The sequence below is a fragment of the Cupressus sempervirens genome, chromosome 4, assembly GCF_028749045.1.
Source record: "Cupressus sempervirens isolate cs-2001-9-10 chromosome 4, ASM2874904v1, whole genome shotgun sequence".
Classification (NCBI taxonomy): domain Eukaryota; kingdom Viridiplantae; phylum Streptophyta; class Pinopsida; order Cupressales; family Cupressaceae; genus Cupressus; species Cupressus sempervirens.
In genome coordinates, this window is record NC_143121.1 from 220,923,687 (window position 1) to 220,930,741 (window position 7,055).

The following is a 7,055-nucleotide window of genomic DNA, read 5'->3' on the forward strand; positions in this document are numbered from 1 at the left end:
GTTTCATGTAAGAGGCCTTGGAAGGAGCCCAACATGAGGAATAGTATACATAGGTGGCAGTCAGAACCTTAGAGAAGATCTAGAAGTGGCTTGGTGATCTAGTAGTCAAGCTTCTTTACAATCTTGGCAAGAGCAGTATTCCAAAGCTCCACAATCGAAGCTTGGAAGATGAAGGGGATACCCAAAAAGTAGAAGATATCTCTGTGTTGAGTCTATTTCCATTTATACAAAAAAAGGCATGACAAGGTTGAAGGAAAAGATTCTCTATAGCACAAGGTTTTGTGTCATTGAATAGTCAAACCAAAAGCTTGGCAAAAAGTATCAAGGCATTGCAGAGCATTGGAAATATTTTCCTCATCCTCAATGAGAGTAAAGAAGGAGTCATTGACAAAGTGCTAATTGACAAGCTAAACAGGTGACTTAGGTAAGGAAATGCCTCTACCATGGTCAAAAGAGATGACATTAGCAAGCATATACCCAAACCCTTTGATAGCAATAGCATACAGAGGCAAAGCTAAAGGATATCTCTAGTAGATGGACCTAAAGAGACCCAAGGTGTTAAATTGCTTGTCATTGATGGTGATGCAAGCAAAGGCATTCCCAAAGAGCATTTAAACTGACTAGATAAAAATAAGGCCAACTCTAAGGGCATGAAGCGTGGCCAAAATGAGAGGCCATTCAACAATCATAAGCCTTGGTGAAGTCAATTTTGAGAAAAAGTGATTGTTGCTTAGACTTGTGAGCCCACTCCATGCCTTCCCAAATAGCAATAACATTCTCAAGGATATATCTAGTTTTGATGAAACCAGTCTGCTTGGGGCACACAATTAAGGGCAAGACATGATGAATCTTGAGAGCCAAACCTTAGCTATGATTTTATAGGAGACATTCAACAAAGTGATAGGGCCTCTAATTGCAGATATCCTCAAGGTCACTCATAGGATTCAAGATATACTTTATGCAGGTTGGGACCAATGGAATTCCACATAGATTTATAAAATTCACACAGAAAACCATCACACCTAGGAGCTTTGTCATTCACCATTGAAAACACAACTTTTTTGAGGTCATTAATGGTGAGCATTTTCTCATAGAAAGCATGTTACTCACTCGCAATCTAGTTTGGAGTAATAGTAGTACATTCCTTTAAAGCTTGGTCCATGTTAGTTGAATTTCCATGCATTGTGAACACCTTTTGATATTGTCAAACAAAAGCTTGAAGAATGTCAAGAAGTTCATAGAAGATTTACTAACTGTTCTTAATTCTTTTGATCCTCACAGAAGTATGGCGAGCTCTAAGAGCTTGGAAAAATTCCTTCAATGTTTGGTCTCTAACTTCAATTGCCAATAGAAATGAGTCTTGATTTGGGCTTCCTTGATGGCATAATTGTTATCAATTTGCTCCTAATGCTAGAGATTAGCAAGTCAAAGTTGCAAATCTGAATCAAATGGATTCATGGCCAAGGCCTCAAAAGCTACACATGGATCTCTGGTAGTTGCATTTAGGAATGTATGTGGTGCACGGCAAGTTGTCTACCATAGATTTGGAGAAATCTTATTGTACGAGAGATGGCATCATTCTACCATTGAATCCACCTAAAGTGGTTGTGGTGTTGAGACTCCAAGTTCAAAATACACAAGATATAAGTCGTAGTGAGCTCATGATTAACAAGTGACATGTTGCCTTTAGGAAGGACAGCATTGAGTTGTTTTCTAGATAATAGTAAATAATATGAGATAGAGGTCTGACAAAGTCACATCGGAAAGAGCAATGAAAGGTAACTCTCTTTTCTCATAAAAAGAAAAAAATAATTGAGTAGTAAGTCTAGCATGATCAAGCCACTTGAAAATTCTTTCAAATCTATCTCTGAAATTGGACGGAGTATGCCAAACCCCATCATGTCAGCAGTAGTGAGAATTGGGATTAAAAGGCCCAATTTATTGTGCATATGGACCAAACCTCTTGTTCCCCAATTGTCCATCTAAAGGGTAAAATCCCATCCTTGTCTGAAGCTAGCTCAATCATATTAAAACCCCCACACACAAACCAAGTAGTTGGTCACAAATGATCTTTCAATAGTGTCATTAAGAGCATAAACTTTAACTATACTAAAGAAATGATTGTTCGTAGATAGAAAAATTTAAACAATTCTTTGCATGGGGTTAGAATCGTGAGAAATAATTGAAGAATTCAAATGATGGGGAAGAAAAATAACAACACCTCAACTAGTTTCATGTTGTAAAGAAAAAACCACATTGTCTGGCCAATAAAAATGACAAGTAGTGCTGAGTAAAACCCAAAAAATTTAACCTCCTAGAGAAACAAATTATTTAGGTAACCAAGTGTGTGTCTAGTATCATGAATAGATTACTTGTGAGAGAGGACTGTAAGACCTTGTACATTCCATGAGAGAAAATTCATGATAATAAGTCTTACATATCATCCTTGTCCCTAAGAGAGAAGAGACTATTGTGCAAGAAGGAACTAGTTCTAAAGCTATGATAAGAATCTCCACCAAAGATGATTCTCTACTTCATAAAACTACTATAAGAATCTTCACCAAAGATGATCTTTTCCACAACCATCTGGGCTATAGGACCTTTGAAGAGGTTGAGAAACAATCATGGAGGCTACGTATAGAGTGTGGACCCATAGGCCGACATGCACTCACAAACACCATTGTCCCCTGAACAACAAGGTTTAAAATGGGTAGTAGAGAGAGAGGTACCACTAGCATGACTAGCAAAATGAAGGGAGGTATAGCAATGAGCTCTATCAAGGGTTGGGCTGAAGTAGACACTACTTGCTAAGGTGCAAATGAGGTTTTACCCTTATGTACCTTAGTTGTCCATTCATCCCTTTTTGCAAGCTTGATAGGCTTAGCACACGCCTCTTTAGGAGGAGCCTTATTAAGAGGCATGACTTGCAGACAATCCTTGATTTTATGTTCAGTAGACTAACACTTATGTTCAACAAATTCAAATAAAGCATCTACTAGGTGAAGGTATGAGTTGCAACTTGGATATCAAGAGTTGCCTTCTGGTTACAAGAAAAGTCGACCTCAATGCACACTCTTCTTTGAGGATGAGTGTTAAAAAATGTTTTTGGCTCCATGCACACCACCTTGTTGAATAGCGAGCTCCAAAGGTTGGGCTAAAGCGACGCTACTTGCTAAGGTGCAAATGAGGTTTTACCCTTATGCACCTCAGTTGTCCATTCATCACTTTTGGAAGCTCGATAGGCTTAGCACATGCCTCTTTAGGAGGAGCCTTATTAAGAGGCATGACCTACATGCAATCCTTGATTTTATGTTCAGTAGACTGACACTGATAAGATATGTTCAACAAGTTCAAATAAAGCATCTACTAGGTGAAGATTTGAGTTGCAACTTGGATATCAAGATTTGCTTTCTGGTTACAAGAAAGGTCGACCTCAATGCGCACCCTTCTTTGAGGATGAGTGTTAAAAAATGTTTTTTGCTCCATGCACACCACCTTACCAAGGGTTTGTACAATAGCTTGAATAAATGACTAGCAAGATGAAGGGGCACGAGAACTCGACCCAAATAGGGGCTTTAATTTTTTTTCATCTGAGATACTGAAGTCTTAGACCCATTATTGAAAAACAAGCTAATCATCCAGGGCCCATAGTATCCACTTATTTTCACTTCCACACATTACATTTTATATTCTTGAAATGCCTATAAATTTCCAACACTTATGTCGTACATCCCATACATTATTAGATCTTGTTTCTCTTCTAATTCCATAACTATAAAGATCTCCTCTTTATTGTTGTCATTATAATTAATGTTGGTTATGGGTTTTTATTTGAGCAATAATCAAGCTTATATTAGAGTGGAATACAACTGGTACTAAAATTAAGAACATTTCTCACCAAATTAGAGCTACAATAGTCACTATCTCCTATATCATAAATAAATTAACTTGGTACTAGTAAGAGTTGTATGTTTATGTTTATTAATACTAGCAAGAGTTAACTTGCCACTGAACCATGTCCTTTCAAAGGAGCTAATCTCCTCTTCTATATTTATGTTTTAAAGATATACATAGAGATGTCTTGAGATACTAGAAGACTTCAGATGAAGTTTCTTTACATCTTTCATACATCTTCTATAAGCATCCCCTAAGAAAATCAGGAAACTTCCAAAAGATTTTACAAATATATCCCATAGATTACATTACATTTCCTCAAATTGTTGATAATTGCCTAACAAAAATTAAAAGAACTAAAACAACTACATTATATGGTGGTTGTCATGTGTTTAATTTAAGAAAATTAATACTATGAGTTCTTGATTTGTGATATGATTTCTCATAGTTCCTTATGGCTTCTTGAAGTTGGAATGAAATTTTTTGTCATATAAGATTATTATATTTACTAAGGGCCCTAGCCCAACACCTACTGATTTGTACATATTGAATTTTTTTTAATCCAAATAGTCACTCTCTCTTTGAGAAGGTAGAAATTCTGATATTTTATTCATATCAAGTGCTAGGTTGTGATCAAATGGTTTTCCTTTCCTCTCTTTAACCCTCCAATCCCTCCAATATATTAAACAAGATATATCTTATTATTGATATAACCATTACCCTTTATTTCAATTGATATATTACTAATGTCATATTTGTTTAGGGTTTGGTCCATTATTCTATTTCCATTGTGGTGGTTCCCTTTGTCAAATATTCATATCCTGTATCTTCATCTTAGTAGTATTTTTTATGTATGTGATCCTTCTTGCCTTCTTTTTTGTAAGGATTTTGGAAAGAACTACATTTTTTTGGTGAGCTCATGGTGCACCTTCATAGATACATGGTAATTGTTGGAAACACTTTCTGTAATCCCTCTATGCTAGTACCATTAGAACATGTTATCATGGGTATTAACTATTACATCAATAGCCACAATAGGGAAAGGATGAAGTAGGCAACGATGATATCCTAAATCTATTTTGATGGAAAATGTTAGGATGAGTGATGACAATTTGCAGGGTTAGAAGAATGTAATGATAGAAACTCAAAGTAATAATTCTATAAATCATTTGGAAACGCCTGGAAGAAAAGATAAAATTAAAAGCACAGGATGTGTGATATGGATTATCAGTGAACTGAAAGAAATAAAAGAAAAAATGCTGAATTAGTTGTAACAGGAGTTCCACAAGATAGGATTGCGAAAGTTGTGGTGTGTAGATAACAAATGACTCTAGGCCTAATGCTTATACAAATTATATAGGAATAATGAAACATAAAAATGTAAATATCCTATGATTGCTACCATAATGTCTATGGATGATATGGGAGGGGCTTGGGCTCTATTTTTGTGGAGCGGGTGGCTTCCTTAAATTTAGGATCACTTCTTTCAATATTCTTAAAAATTCTCACCAGCACCTGCTCTATTTTTAAGAAAGTGGGTGCCCATAAGACCTTGGCCTAGGTTATCAATAGTTGTGCAATGAGTTCTGCTTCATGATAGCTATGCTATAAGGATTTATTTTAAAACAAGGAGATGCGCTATCAAAGCTACCAAAGTTTTGTAGATTACAAAATGCTGAACCATTTCTAAAGAATTCGGAAGTGTGTCTTCTAAACGAAAATGAATTTTAGAGAGTAAGATTATTATATGACAATTTTTCCATAACCCGAATTCTTGAGAAGTTGTAATGCTCCTACAGTTGTTAGGTTGAGGACCACAAATGTCCTGCCTGCAGGGGAAATGTAATTCGGGGCAGAGGAAAGTAGTTGTGGCAGAGGACAGAACTAGGAAAATAAGCACATTATTCCTTATTTATAATCTGTATATGCTAATTTAAATTTGGAGAAAAGGGTTTTCGTATTTATCACTTTTCCCTGAAAGTAAAAGGCTGCTGTGGTTGACATTTTGGAAATTTCAATAATGCTACTTTGATTCAGGAAAAGCTCCATTAACTTCCTTGCAGCTTGGATTCATTACATGAATTTCAAATAAAACCCAAAATGAGGGTTTACTTCAAAAACAAAACACTGTGAAGTCTACATTTTCCTTAATCCGAAGAGCTATAAAGGCACGGAGTAGAGAAATAAAATGAAAGATGTAAACTGAAAGCAAATGCAAAGCCATATTCAAAATGTCATTTGACATACTATACATGATCTTGCTGCTGTACGAATATGAAGGAATTTAATATATTTGAAAAATGATATTAATACGCACTATAAAAAATCATAAAGAAAATTTAACAAGAATAATAATAAACCAATCCTTAGTGCAATGAATATTTTTAATGAACCCATCCTCCTTGAAAAACAATTTGAACACGAATGTCTGACACAATTTGAACAGGAGTTTTTGACACATACCTCACAATAAAAGCCTGAAACTTGCGGTCATTATCTTTCTTGCATTTCTCCTATTTATCCCCTGAAACACTTATCCATTCTCCCTGCAATATCAATTCCCCATTACTCCTTTTCCAATATCCAGCTGGGGATGAGAATTTAACAGAACCATTTCCAATCCTACAGTAATCCCAGACTCAATATGAAAAGTTCTTATGCAACATTTGTTTCAATGTTAAAAAGAAACCCAAACTCTGTGAATATTCATTGCAACAACCATCAAAAGCCTGAATATCTGTTGCAATCTCTGGGCTTCAATAAACGAAAGGTGCTTCCCCATAATTCAACTCATTAAAACAGAGCTTCCCCATAATCCAACCATTCAACCTCATTTGAAGCTGCGTTGCAGATATATGAATCCCTTTTCAAGCGACGGTTAACACTAAAAATTGCACCAGCAGCGCTTGAAGGAAACAAATTAAACTTCTAAATCGAGGCATGGAAACAATATCCCATCAGCGGCTTCTCTTTGCAACGGTAAGTTTTTTCTTTACAACGGTAATGTGTTTTTTTAAATTCAACGGTACAATGGTACAACGCTTTTTCCCCAACATTAATATATTTTTTTTAAATCTGGAAGGCCCTTTTTATTATTTTCAAAATTCTTTATCAAAAGGAAACAAAGTCTTAAACTAATTAAACTACTATTTGGAGTAATA

At 35.6% G+C, this 7,055-nt stretch overlaps 1 long non-coding RNA gene across 1 annotated transcript in view; it reads right to left on the reverse strand.

The window, feature by feature from the left end:
* LOC149560796 (uncharacterized) overlaps positions 1 to 6,814 on the reverse strand; it is a 31,369-nt gene extending 24,555 nt beyond the window's left edge. Inside the window, exon 1 of the long non-coding RNA XR_016363380.1 lies at positions 6,358 to 6,814. This is a non-coding gene — a long non-coding RNA (uncharacterized LOC149560796). The remainder of the gene's footprint in view (positions 1 to 6,357) is intronic.
* Positions 6,815 to 7,055: the final 241 nt, after the last annotated feature.